The sequence below is a fragment of the Dasypus novemcinctus genome, chromosome 18, assembly GCF_030445035.2.
Source record: "Dasypus novemcinctus isolate mDasNov1 chromosome 18, mDasNov1.1.hap2, whole genome shotgun sequence".
In the NCBI taxonomy this organism is placed as follows: domain Eukaryota; kingdom Metazoa; phylum Chordata; class Mammalia; order Cingulata; family Dasypodidae; genus Dasypus; species Dasypus novemcinctus.
In genome coordinates, this window is record NC_080690.1 from 36,996,087 (window position 1) to 37,010,720 (window position 14,634).

The following is a 14,634-nucleotide window of genomic DNA, read 5'->3' on the forward strand; positions in this document are numbered from 1 at the left end:
CCACCAGCAGATTGTGTTTGGCTTTGCTGAATTATTCATTAGCGTTTGTGAGAAATGTACAGTCCAAAGGGTGTTAAACCAATCCAGATTGTTTGGCAATGTTTGTTTTCCTTTAAATAGAAGGGGGAAAAAAAATCACCTCCAAGCTTAGTTCTTATATTTAAGACCAGTTATAAATCTGGCTAAACAAGTAGGTGAAGAGTAGAAAGTCAAATAGGAAAGGGATATTGGTGATCTTATTTAATATTCATCATTATAATGACAGGCAGTAGACTGAACCAATGTTTGTTTACCTGTCCATGTCTTGCCTTTTTTAGATGCTTTATGGTCAAAGACAGTAGGAGTTCTACAATGAGATTCATATGTGAAGGAGAAAAAAACTCCTTTGAGTCCTGTCACAGAGCAGATGCAAATTTAATTACTGCACGTTAAGCTTTCCATCTTGTCTGGGTGTCCTTGGAAAGCAACTGTAAACAAGAAGCACTCGGCAATCAGGTGTCAGGGGCTCATTTGATCTGCTAGGAAATATGTCACAAATCACTGGCAAGAAGGGAGTCGGGAAGGGGAACAAAGAGATCGAACTGACAGTGTTGGAGGCAGACCTCGTGGGTGCGGTGCGGAGCGCCTGTTAGTGCGGGGATAGCTCCCACTCCCAGGGAAAGTGCTCCCTGCCTGACAACACTCTCTCATCTCACATTTGTTAGACATTTTCCTATGGTCTGCAGAAATCACCACCACAACTGGGGAGTCAAATGGAGAGATACTATGTGCAATTAAATTATTTGAGACTCAAAGAAAGCCTAGCATGAACTGGTTTATTTTTTCTGAGTTGATTGGAGAAACCTAGAAATTAATGCCGTATCTCAATTCAAGTAAAAGAGAGCATACCACCCCAGCAGTCTCAAAGACCCCAGCCAGCTGCTCCCCATCTTTTTGGTGTGCCTCTAATTGAGTAAGAAGAATGTTCCATTCTATGAAGCTCCAGGTCTCAACCTGAGCTGTCAAATGTCCCGCAGTTTCTATGATAATGGGTGCTCCATTAGTCGGGAAGCGAAAGGTCCCTGAGTGAACACGATTTGTAATTCTGCAAAGAGCCTTCTTCAAAGGAGCCCGCATCCAGAGCGCACTGTTCACATCTACAACACAAGGACAAAAAATGGATTTTTGCACTCAGAACCTAACCAGCGTTCTAGAAGTACATTCCGCTGAAGTGTTTTAGAGGAATTTTTAATATAGGACTTAAGTCAACCACTCTACCACTATAAAGAATTAACAAATTCTAAATGGGAGAACAAAATCTAAAAGCCACCAAAATTTATTAAACTTTGAGCAAATTAACCAATCTCTCTAAGTGTCAATTTCCTTATCTCTAAAATCTGAGGGGAGAATGGAAACTATTAATATGTAGGGTTCCTATGATGATTATAAGAGAAAATACATGTAAGTTACAGCAAATATTATATTGAAGAATGGGGAAATTAATATTAATATTAATAAACCATTATCTGCCTAGTAACACAAATATTCCCATAATTATAATAAACTGTTATTAAAGCTGTACCTAAAATACTCTGCAAATGTTATAATTATTTTATCTAACATCTCAGTGAACACAGAAGTTCTTTCTCCCTACTTTCCTGCTTTTCTAAATGACAAAAAAGATATCAAAGACTCAACTAGGAAGCGGATGTGGATCAACTGATAAAACGTCCGCCTACCATATGGAGGGTCCAGGGTTCGATCCCCGGGGCCTCCTGACCCATGTGGTGAGCTGGCCCATACCCAGTGCTGCCACATGCAAGGAGTGCTATGCCACACAGGGGTGCCCCCGCATAGGGGTGCCCCATGTGCAAGGAGTGCACCCCGCAAGGAGAGCCACCTTGTGTGAAAAAAGTGCAGCCAGCCCAGGAGTGGCACCACACACTCGGAGAGCTGACACAGCAAGATGATGCAACAAAAAAGAGACACAGTTTCCCAGTGCCACTGGATAATGCAAGCAAGATGCAGAATCACACACAGTAAATGGATGCAGAGAGCAGACAATGGGGGGGGGTGGAAAAAAAAAAAACTCAACTAAGTTTCCAGAGAATTGTTCTATTACCCAAATATCAGCCTGTGAGCAGAAGAGAAACAGAACTGGAGAGTAAAGGACGTAAAAGGCAACTGGAATCATCAGAGTACATGTTCCATTCATTTTTTAATTCCCTTGTTGTGTCATCTTCCTTGAATCCATTTTAAGTTCCTTCTAGGAGCATGGCACAGGAAGGACAGAACCAAAAGAAGACACCTAGTGGTCAAGTAAGTTCCCATTCAGAATGTAGTTACAACAGTGAGTAATGTTAAGTAACTTTACAATCCAAGAAAAACTCCCTATTTTAGCAAGCATAAGGAAATACAACACTTTGTCAAAATACGGCTGCATTTTAATTCCTATTTCAGCCTAACTAAAACTCCCTGCTTCTACAGCTCGAGCCCACAGTGGGAAGAAGACAAGATTCTGGACTCATACACAATTGAGCTCAAATTCCAGCTCTGCCACCTATTTGGTGTTAGCCCAATACTTTCTACCCTTGAACATATTATGGAGCATACTAACAATTATGATACTTGCAAGGCCCACTGGAGTAACTGAAGAGGCTGCCTGAGGCCTCTTGTTTGCATTTGCTGTATCTGTTTGTTGTGTGCTAGCTTTCTCTTTCTGAACCCAGAACCTCCCATGTGGTAGGAAGGCACCTAATTGCCTGAGCCACCTCCTCTCCCTGCTTTGTTGCGTCTCTCATTGTGTTTCCTCACTGTATCTCTTGGTTGCATCATCTCACTGCGTCATCTTGTTGCATCAGCTCGCCATGCCAGCCCATCGCTCCAGCTCATAGTCTTGCTCATCTTCTCAAGGAGGCACCAGGAACCGAACCTGGACCTCCCTCATGTTCAGGGAGGAGCTCTTTCACCTGAGCCACATCTGCTTCCCTGTTACAGTTCAAATTGCCAATTCAGGAAGAAAGGTTTTGTAAAAAACATTTTATCACTACAGATAGAAGTATGGTCACAAAAAGCCTTCAAGCATATCAACACAAATTACAATTCAATGTCTAATGCAATAAAAAAAATATATACAGAGCAAAAAATACTTGCCCAATTTATCTTTCTGAGGTTAAGTAATCAAAAAATAAATGCAAACTTTAATATTTACTCCCCAAAGCAGCATTAAAGTTCAAATGATTAGAATAGATATATGAACAATATATACCTATTATAAAGTAATAAAAATTAAGCTTAAAAATTTGCAAACCATTTATCGACCTAAGTTTGGGAGCTATAAAAAACTAAACTAAAATAGTCTTTCCTTCATTTTTTATTTTTACTTAATTTTTTATTTTTAAAGAAGTTTTAGGTTACATAAATGTTACATCAAAAATAAAGGGGATTGGGAAGTGGATGTGGCCCAAGCAATTGGGCTCCCATCTACCATATGGGAGGCCCAGGGTTTGATTCCTGGAGCCTCCTAGTGAAGGCAAGCGAGCCCACACCATCAGCTGGCCTGAGCGGAGAGCTGGCCCACAAGTGCTGGCCTGCGTGGCGAGTTTGTCTAAGTAGAGTACCACCCACGCAGGAGTGCTGGCCTGCGTGGCAAGCTGGCCCAAGCAGAGACGCAGCAAGATGACACAACAAAGAGACACAGAGAAGAAACACTAAGAGACGTAGCAGACCAGGGAGCTAACGTGACGCAAGAGATTGAGCACCTCTCTCCGCCTCCAGAAGGTCCCAGGATCGGTTCCTGGTGCTGCCTAAAGAGAAGAAAAGTAGACACAGAAAGAATGCACAGCAAATAGACTCAAAGAGCAGACAACTGGGGGGCTAGGGAGGATAAATAAATGAATCTTAAAAACAAACAAACAAAAAAATATATATATATAGGGGATTCCCATATACCCCAGGCCCCCCCATACTTTTCTCCATTAACAATATCTTTCATTAGCGTGGCACATTTGTTACAACTGATGAACACATATTGAAGCATTGCTACTTACCATGGACTAAAGTTTACATTATAATTTACACACTTCATTTTATTAAACATGGCAAATATTAAGAAACTATATTAACCAAATTCCCTCTACTTCCCCCACTCCCACTACATCCCCCTCTTCCCATTTCCCCTACTCCCTCTACTTCTCCGTCTCCTACTTCCTCTACCTCTTCTACTTCCCCCACTCCATTTCTTCCTCCTCTTCTTCCTCAGTATGTTCATCAATCATTTCATCTTCCTCCTTATCTCCTTATATTTGCTGATCCTGAGAATCTTGAATTTCAAAAGGATTCTCATCCTTAACACATGGTGCTTTCACTATTGGATTTTTTTAAATGCTTGTAGCGATCAAGACACCCTCGTTTTATTTGTTCTTATAAACCCACTTCCCTTTGATATGTTCAGGCTATTTTAAGTGCTACTAAACTATATTATATACAGAGATATACACATTACAGGCACTGCAGTGAACAGTCTCCACTTTCATCATGTGATCATCTGCAGTAACAACTTCCATAATATCTTTTTCAATTATTTTATTTGCTTCCGTTTGATAACTTTTGTCTGTTGCTTATGGATAGAAGTTTTCCTAACTTATTCACCATACATAGTTATGCAAGAACTCTGTAATACTTTATCAAATTTGGTTTGCTTCTGAATGTGATCTAATGTTTCCTGGTAAGAACTTTCCAGATGCAGTTCACTATCTTCTTCTTCAAACAACAAAATTGTGAATGCCATTCTGCAGCCATCTCCACATTTCTTTTTTTGCAGCAGCAACAGCAGCAACTACCACACTGGTAGGTGTTTGATAGTCAGCAACAATCCCTGGTCTATAAACGCTTCCAAAATCACCGATATTGTCTTGGCCTTGGCCCCTGCCTGCTGATAGTCCTCCAAAAGCATAAGAGTTTCTACTTCCAAACATATTTTGAGGACAGGTCGATGTTCCTCTCCCAAGAGCCTACAGGTGTAGGTTTCATATGGAGTCAAGAAACACTGCTGTAGGAAGAATAATTCTCTCCTCCTCTGTCCTCCATAAACCCAGGCCTCAATTTTGAAAGGCAGTAAGGTGTTTCCCAGCTAGACCTGCCCTGGTTTCTTAACTCGAAAGGGTCAAGGCTATTCTGGGAGAAGCTCTCAAATCGACCACCATAACTACCTCCAAAATGACTTTGTTTGGTTTCATTAAAACCACAGCCAGGGCTGTACAAATCTCACCCAGCCTGAGAAGACCTAGAGTCATAAGACTCTTAAGTCCAAGCCTGCCATTCCCACCACCACGACTGTGATTGTCCATGACATCTGACTGGTTTAGGTAGGAGGCCACGGATCTTTGACACCCCTTAGGATCCAGAGTCATAATCACGATTCATTCCATTAGAGCCCTGGTAAGTAATCCTGTAAGCAGGACGCATGTTGTCTTCTGACAAAGCGAAGCATTTTGTAACGTCAAATCTTCAGGTCTTGGCATGACGGGAAGGAAATAAACGTGGGGAACTCTTCTTCCTGTGCATATGTGTAGGCATGCACACACGTACACACACAATGGTTTTGAGGCTGGCAAAATGTTCAAATCAAGGCATCATCAAGGCAATGCTTTCTTCCCACCCAAAGACGGGTGGCCAGCCATCCTTGGCTCCTCTGCCACATGGCAAGGCACAAAGTGGCATCTGCCGGTCTCTCCCTTCTCTTCCAGATTTCATTGATTTCTTCTTCTTACCTTTGTGACTTTCTCTGCAATCTTTCCTTTTCTCTCTTTTACTTCCTCCCACCCACCATCCCTCTCCCCTCCCCTTCTCTCTCTTGTCCTTCCTTCTCTCTCTTCTCTCTCTCTCCTCCTACCTCCCCTCAAGGAAAGTTAACTGCCTTGTTGTAAGTAGCCCTAACAAGCAACCCATGTAGTAAGGAACTGATGTCTCCAGCCAACAGCCAGCAAAGGACCTGTGGCCTGCCAACAGCCACATGAGTAAACTTGGAAAGAGATCCCCCAGTCAAGTCTTGAAACACCTGCAGCCCAAGCCAACATCTTGATTGCAGCCTGTGAGAGACCCTGAATCAGAGGCACCCAGCTAAGCCATAGCTGAATTCCTGACCCACAAAAACTGTACGGTAATGAAATATCTGTTGTTTTAAATTGCTAAGTTTTCTGGTAATTTGACAGGCTCCATTCACCTTCTTTCAATGAATTTCATGAAAACAGCAGAATAGGACTCTAGAAAGATCCTGACTCCTCAATGAAACCCTTGGGCAGCTTCACCACTACCCATATCTCAGAACTCAAGGCATGTGAGAAAAATAAACAATGAAAATCAATTCTAAATCATACAGTAAAGATATTATTATCATTATTATTATCATTACTCCCAGGTAACAGCTAATGGGTTTATATAATACAATGGAATAAACAAACCAAAAAGGAGCCCAGCAAAAATTACTGCTAAATATACTACCCTGTAAAAAGGTAGATTATTAAAGCACAATGGATTACCCCACTGTTTAAAAAAAAGTACACACACACATACTCACATAAGTATATAGGGAAAAAAAGCCTTTAAGGTTATAGTTCAGGGGTCAGTCAGTATTTTTGGTTTGTCTGTCACAACTACTCAACTCTATTGTTTTCTTTTTGTTGCTGTTTGTTTGCTGTTTATTTTTCAACTCTGTTTTAGCATGAAAATAGTTACTTGTAAATAAATGTGTTTGTGTTCTAGTCAAACTGTATTATAGAAACTAAAATTTACAGTTCAAATAATTTTCACAGCATATAATATTCTTTACTTTTTTTCAACCATTTAAAAATATATATACCATTCTTAGCTCATGGGCCATATAAAAACAGGTGGCTGGCCAGATTTGGCCCCTAGAACATAGCTCACAATGATTACGCCCGGGAAGGGAAATTAAGGAAGCTTTTTGGTTTCTTCTTTAAATATTTCAGCACTGTCTCAATTTATGATCATATATTTTAAAACAAGAGTATACAATAAAGCTCTGTATACTCTGTGGGTGGTGGAGAGAGGGAAGAAGTTTCTTACAAGTTGCTGGGACTTTAAATGCACTGAAAAGGGAATAGAACTGGTTCCCACCAGATCAGCAATAAAAGTTGTGAGCTTAGCCAGAGATAACATTTTGAGTGGCTCTAAAGGATTCTCCAGAGTGGACAGAAACCGCATAGCTATCTGAAAACAAGCAGGTGGAGAACTGAAAGACACTTGGGAGAACCTAAAATGTGCCTGGTTTCCCACAAAAAATAAAATACGCCACACTGAGTAGAAAGAAAGGCAAGAAAAGCCTGAAAATATTGCATAAAGTGCCTGATTACACATCAGAGGTTTCACACTTTCAAGAAACATTTTATTCAATTAGTAGAAACATAACATGGAGATTAAATTTACCATACAAATCTAATTTGCAAGTTTTGTCAAATTACACTTAAAATTCTTCCAGAGTATAAAACCGTTAACATCTAGTTACTATGTCCAGCTCTTTAATAAAATACACTCTACACCTACCCAGGTAACTATACATGTTATATTCAGCTTTGTAGGAACAATGTCACAAAGCCATTCTAGCTGTCAGCATTCTTGTAGAAAAACAATAGGACAGGGAAAACACACATACTAGTGTTTCTTGTTAACATTTACCGTATGATCCTGGGGTTAGAGATGACACTGCTAAATATTCATGTCAGAATAACAAGGAAGGAATATCCTTCTAATTTTGAAAAGGCTATACCTAAAGTATGGAGGAAACTGTCAACATAAGTTATCTTAATTACTTCAAAGCAAGTGACTTTTGGTTTGTCTTCTGGCCCTGATATTCTTGTTCCCTCGGTTGGCTTCCTAGAAGATCAAACTTTGCATTTAATATCTGTACAATGCTCATAGCAGTATTATTCACAACAGCCAAAAAATGGAAACAGCCCAAGTATCCAGCAACAAATGAATGGATAAACAAAATGTGGTGTGTGTGTATATGTATACACAGTACATTATTTGGCCGTAAAAAGGAATGAAGTCCTAGTAGATGAACCTTAACGATATCATATACTTCATTATAAAAGAAATCATACATTATTTTCCTTTCGTGCCTGTCTCAAAAGGACACTACTGTATGATTTCATTTATATGAAATAACTAGAATGTGCAAATTTAGAAATAGAAAATACAGTACAGGTTAGCAGTTGTGGGGGGTGAGGGGGAAATGGGGGATTATGGCTTAATATACACAAGGTTTGTTTCCGTTTATGATAATAGAGAAATTTCTGTAATGGATGTGGGTGATGGCAGCACAACATTACGAATGCAATTAATACCAAAGACTTGTATACTCGAAAGTGGTTAAAATAGGAAATTTTATGTTGTATCTATGTTACTACAATTTTTAAAATTTAAATTAAAAAAAGAGTAGTCATCTTATACACTTTAGAAGAGGTAGCTTTATCTTATGTGAATTACACCTCAATAATAAAAAAAATTAGGGCAAAAAATAGAATCGTACTGATTTTACAAATTGTGTGAGTGGGAAATAAACTCTAACTTCTAACATAGTTCTAAGTGTCTGATTCAACTTGTTTTTTTATATAGTTTAGCTTATGCAGGTTAAGTTTAATGATTGGAACAAAATGGGATTAGGAAAAATCATACATAGGAGATGTCTTACATAGAATAATATATCATTTTCATGTCAATTATTTTAACAGGGTTTAAAACAAGTGATTATTCTTCAGTCTTCTGAATTGAAATTGTTCGGGGGGAGACCAAATACATAATTAATAGCTTACTAATAATACATGCTATGTTCAATGTGTTGTTCCTAACAATTCAAAAAATTGTGCAAAATTGCAATGAATAATGTGAATTAAGGCAGCATTTCCATCAATCCCTGGATATACATCTGTGATGCATTGCCTCAGATGATTTGTGTCTCTAATTTTCACTGAATAAACTTGTATCTTTAGCATAACTTTATTAAAAAATATATATTGTTTGTTTCCAGACTTTTTGGCCAACTATATTTGATTTTTTGTTAAGATTCACCTACTGTAAATTTTATAAACATTTTTACTATTTGTATATACCAAGAAAAAATAGATACCAACTATGACTATGAGATAACAGAGGAGACAGTAACAAAAACATATCTTCTTGGTTTTCAAATAATTCTATACCAAAACATTTTGTTGAAAATGAAGTGATTTTTAATCTATAGATAAAAGATTCTCTGAATGATATTGAGGCTATATTACAAATTTAGCTTTAAAATAGGTCTTACAATAATTTCAATAAATCAGGCACTCCAGAACCCAATGTAGAGGTATAACAACCATAGCTGACTCCTTCAAAGGCTCTAGGTGAATAAGATCTTTTTCAAATATAGAAAGAAATTAAGTCTCTCTACAATGCTAACCCTAAGATCTATTCTCCTCTATAGACTACAATATTATTATCAGTTTCATAACTTTATAAATAACTCCCACAGGAAGAAATTTATGAAGGTTTTCCCAGATACATAAAGCCACATTTTCTGTCGTGCTCACAACATCAGGCAAGTAGGACATATCCAGATTCAGATTCTTGTGATCCAGGAGCTTCATAATTGCCTCCACCACTTGCTCTTTGAGGTCGGTCAAGTTCATAAACATCCCTGTAACAGGATCAATCTTTATAATTGTGCCCAAGGTCGTTTGGATTATTGCATTTCCCAAATCGTTTCAAGTTTTCTTCATAAACTTAGAGATTTGCTGTGGAGCCATGGCTGGCGCTGAAGGACACTACACCAGGCACTTGCACAAGGCGACAACTGCCTTCTCCCGAGCTCGCCAAGTTCATGGTCTTCCAGGCCCGAGTGTCTCCGCACACCCCTTCTCCCTGGGACTACAGCAGGTAAGGGGACTCAACAACTTTTAAATTACTTATAGATGACTTAATTTACTGTTCTCAATTAAGCATGCCACTTCTTCCTCTCTCCTCACACACGTTAGGCATATCTCATTGACTCTAATTGTTGACTTGTAGTTTTCATCTATAAAATAACAATAATATTATTTTTCATTGTCTAACAGAATTATGAGAAATGAATGAGAGGTAAAAGGATGGACAATAACAATTGGTGGCAAGGTTGTGGAGAAACTGGAACTCCATACATTGCTAGTGGAGATGTAAAACAGTACAAGTACTTTGGAAAACAGTTTGGCAGTTCTTAAAAAAGTTAAGCTTGACTCTATATGACCCAGTAATTCTACTTTTAGGTATATGCCCAAAAGAAATGATAAGTGGTATTCAAACAAAGATTTGTTCATGAATGCTTATGGAAGCATTATTTATAATAGCCAAAAAATGAAAACAAGGCAAATGCCTATCAACTGATGAATGAATAAATGTGGTGTATCCATAGAATGGGATATTCATCCATAAAAAGGAATAAAGTTCTAACACATGCTACAACATGGATGAACCTTGAAAACATTTTGCTAAAACCAGTCACAAAAGACCAGATATTGTTTGATTCCACTTACATGAAATGTACAGAATAGGCAAATCTCCAAATGTAGAAAGTATACTAGTGGTTGTTTAGGACTGGAGGTAGGTAGTAGATGGGAGATGTAGCAGCTTGATATTATTTATGAATTCCAAAAAGAAAAATAGATTATGTTTGTAAACCAATCTGTTCCTCTGGGTATATTAGATTGCATTAAATTCAGAGGTTGCACTTTTTCTTGATTAAATTATGATTTGGGCATTCATTCAGTCATGTCAGAAGGATGTTGAATCCCCACCCCCTTGGTTGGCAGGAACTCACAGAGAAAACAACAGGGCAGAGGAAAGAGTTTGCAAGGGTTTTTTTGTTGTTGTTGTTTTTACATTATATATATTTTTTATTTAACACTTTTATTAAAGTAAATAGATCACAAAGAACATTACATTAAAAAATGTAAGAGGTTCCCATATAACCTACTCCCCACCCCTCACCCCCATCATTTTTGTAAATTGTATTTTTTGAAGATATACACATCTCAAAAAATGTTACATTAAAAAGTATAAGAAGTTCCCGTATACCCCCCTACCTCCCTACCCCACTCCTCCCACACCAACAACGTCCCCCATCACTGTGGCACATTTATCGTACTTGGTGAATATATTTTGGAGCATTGCTGTACTACAAGGATAATAGTTTACCCTGTAGTTCACACACTCTCCCCCAGGATATTCAGTGGGTTATGGCAGGATATATAAAGTCCAGCATCTGATCCTGCAATATCATTTAGGACAACTCAAAGTCCCAAAAACACCCCACATCCCATCTCTTCTTCCCTCTCCCTGCCCTCAGCAACTACTGTGGCCATTTTCTCCACCTCAATGCTACAATTTCTTCTATTACTAGTCACAATAGGTTTTATAGTAGAATATCAGTTAAGTCCACTCTAATCCATATTTTATTCCTCCATTCTGTGGACCCTGGGATGGTGATGTCCACTCCACCTCTATATCTAGAGGGGGCTTAGATTCCACATAGTTGATGGATGCAATTCTCTTGCTTGGAGTTATAGGCACTCTCAGTTCCCTGGTATAGTGGTTGACCATCTTCACCTCCTTGTTAGCTGACTTGGGTAAGTCCACCAAACTGGAGAGTAGGGGTTGCAACTCTGCTGAGGCTCAGGGCCCAGCTGGCACATGGGCAGTCCAGAGATTCAAGTCCCCTGAGTATACACCATCCCTAGTGCCAACCACAAGTTCAGTAAAAGTGACAGAAGAGGCATGTGCAGAAAGGTGACATCTGAGTCTAGCTCCATCACACTCAGGAGCATAAATTCCAAAGTAGGGCCCACTGACATGGCACAGGACTCCAAATCCAACCACCATGACTATATATCCTATATGTCTCTGTAGCCTTCAGGATAACCAGTACTTAGGGTTGTATCTACTTTGGCTTTTTCTGGAGTCCTGCCGAGGCGTGCATAAGCACAACCCCTCTGATGACCTCCCGACTCTTTTTTGAAGACTCTTAGCCATATAAACTCATCTGTCTTTACCATTTCCCCCTTTTATCCAAGGTCTTTTTCTCAATCACTAACTGGTAATGCAACCAGAATAAAGCTATTTTTTTTTAAAGTAGTCATCTGTAAGTGGGAGGTGGGATAGGAATAAGGCGGAAGGTTGTTATTGTCCATTATAATCCTTCTGTACAAAGTGATTGTTTTTAATATGTGAATGAAAGTTATTGTCACAAAAAATAAAAATATTTTTTGGAAAAAGCACAAGTTAAACTGTACAGACATCATCAAGTAAATATTCTTTCTTCATGAAGTCAATTTAAGAGTACCAATGTTTCCCTAGAGGACATTACACTGGCAAAATAACTGATGGCTCATATTGCTGCTAAATAACAAGGATCATATATATACAGAGAAACAAATAAAATGGTATCCATCATGCAAAATTAAAAATATATTCTTAGGACATTTATCAGCCCTTCCATAAGGCCTACTGTTTGCAAAAACAGCACTAAGTGTTACAGAAACAAGGTCAAACAGGGTTCCTGCCCTCCAGGAGCTCACAATCAAGATACCAAGTACACCAATGCAAGGGCCAGGTACAAAGTGAACCAAAACTGAAGTGATAAATGGGCACAATGGTAGGAAAGGATCTACTGAGGCAAAAACTTTTAAGCTGAATCTTGAAAACAGAGCTGAATTTTCCACCAGGTGAACAGAGGTAGGGGAATAAAAGGGATATCCCTGACAAAATAAATAGTAAATTGATGAGGTTGGAAGTAGGGAGGAAGGAAGGGACAGAGCTAAGAGGGCAAGAGGCTGGTTAAGTTAGATAGTGGCCTGGAAATAAAAGGACACATATGCAAGGGAGACTCTTCATCTTTAATCCTACAAGCAATAGGGGGGAGGTCCACCTACATTTCACTTAAGACCAGAGTCAAATAATAAGAAAACTACTGTCAGCAAAATGGTAGACAGACTGACAAAAGGAGAGGTGGAGAAGAGAAGGGGAGAATAGAGGCAAGAAAACCAGTCAGGAGGTTGTTGCAATTTTTGCTAACAGAAAGCATTTTGAGATAAGCTAAACTAAAGCAGAAGCAATAGGAATGAAAGGAGGGGCCAGATTTAAGAGCTGCTGACAAACTGAAAGAAAGACTTGGTGACTGACTGAAAAGTGAAAGTGAAAGGATAACTTCAGGATTTCCAGAGAGACTCTAAATACTGGGGAAAGGGCAGAAACTATTAAGTGATGGTGGCGTGGTTCAAAAACACTAAACTAGGAGCTTCACCTTTCACCTGATTTATCCCAATACAGAAGAGTACTGAAGAACACAATCGATTTATCTCAGCATAACACTGCAGTTTCTCAGTACAATATAGAGCCCAGATTATGAAGCCAGAAAGCTTGACTTCAAATCCCAGTTCCATCAGCTACTAGCTGCAGAACTTTGAGCACATTTTTCACCTCTGTGTTCCCAGTGTCTTCATCTGTAGAATGAAGGTAGTCATAAGACCCTATTTATTTATTTATTTTTAAATTTCTCTCCCCTTTCCCCCCTCCCCCGTCTGCTCTCTGTGTCCATTCGCTGTGTGTTCTTCTGTGTCGGCTTGTATTCCTGTCAGCGGCATTGGGAATGTATCTCTTTTTATTGTGTCACCTTGCCGCATCAGCTCTCCGTGTGTGCGGCACCACTCCTGGGCGGGCTGTGCTTTTTTTTTCACGCAGGACAGCTCTCCTTGCAGGGCACGCTCCTTGCGCGCGGGGCTTCCCTTCGCAAGGAACACTCCTGCGTGGCACGGCACTCCTTGCGCGCATCAGCACTGTGAGTGGGCCAGCTCACCACATGGGTTGGGGAGGCCCTGGGTTTGAACCCTAGGCCTCCCATATGGAAGGCGGACATTCTATCAGTTGAGCCAAATCCGCTTCCCATAAGACCCTATTTATAAGGTTAATGTGTTTTGAATAAGATAATATGTGCCTTGCATATATTAAGTGTTCTATCAGTGTTTGCTGCTTCTACTATGGCATCTATAATGATGTATTATCTCTATCTCCAGAATGAAAACTGAGGCCCAAAGAAACTTACTTACATACTAGTTAGAGGCAAAAAAAATATCTGGCTGGCATCAAAGGCACTGCTGTTTACACTGAGCTATTTATACTGTGCTGTACAGCTCAGGAGATGCTGATTTAATTACCAGTCCATGAAGTACATGTAATTTTCAAGTTGCCACTGTTTCTACATGCAGAGAAGTCTTGTTTTTGCCTTTATTTCCAAAAGTACCTAAACAAAAAGAACTTGGTCAATTAATCATTTTCTGAGATCAGCTGAGTTTTGCCTCAGAAATCACAAGGATGTGACCTCCTCCAAGAGGCCATCCTTGACCCTGAATCTCTGCATTTCAAAGCAAACTGTGCTTTCCCCATGCTAAAAGCTTGCAACACTTTTTGTTTGTTTGCTTTATTTTGTTTTGTTTGTTTTTTTGAGGTACCAGGGCTGGGTAGTGAACCCAGGACCTCGTAAGTGGGAAGCTGGCACTCCAGCACTGACACACATTGGCTCCCCTGAGTTGGTTCTTTCATTAGTTTTGTTTGTTGTTTATTTTTGTT

At 39.3% G+C, this 14,634-nt stretch overlaps 1 protein-coding gene and 1 pseudogene across 1 annotated transcript in view; both read right to left on the reverse strand.

Annotated features, from left to right (window-relative positions):
• FTO (FTO alpha-ketoglutarate dependent dioxygenase) overlaps positions 1–14,634 on the reverse strand; it is a 405,189-nt gene that overhangs the window by 353,324 nt on the left and 37,231 nt on the right. The window lies entirely within an intron of this gene.
• On the reverse strand, positions 4,118–5,390 carry LOC139436906 (DBIRD complex subunit ZNF326-like; annotated as a pseudogene).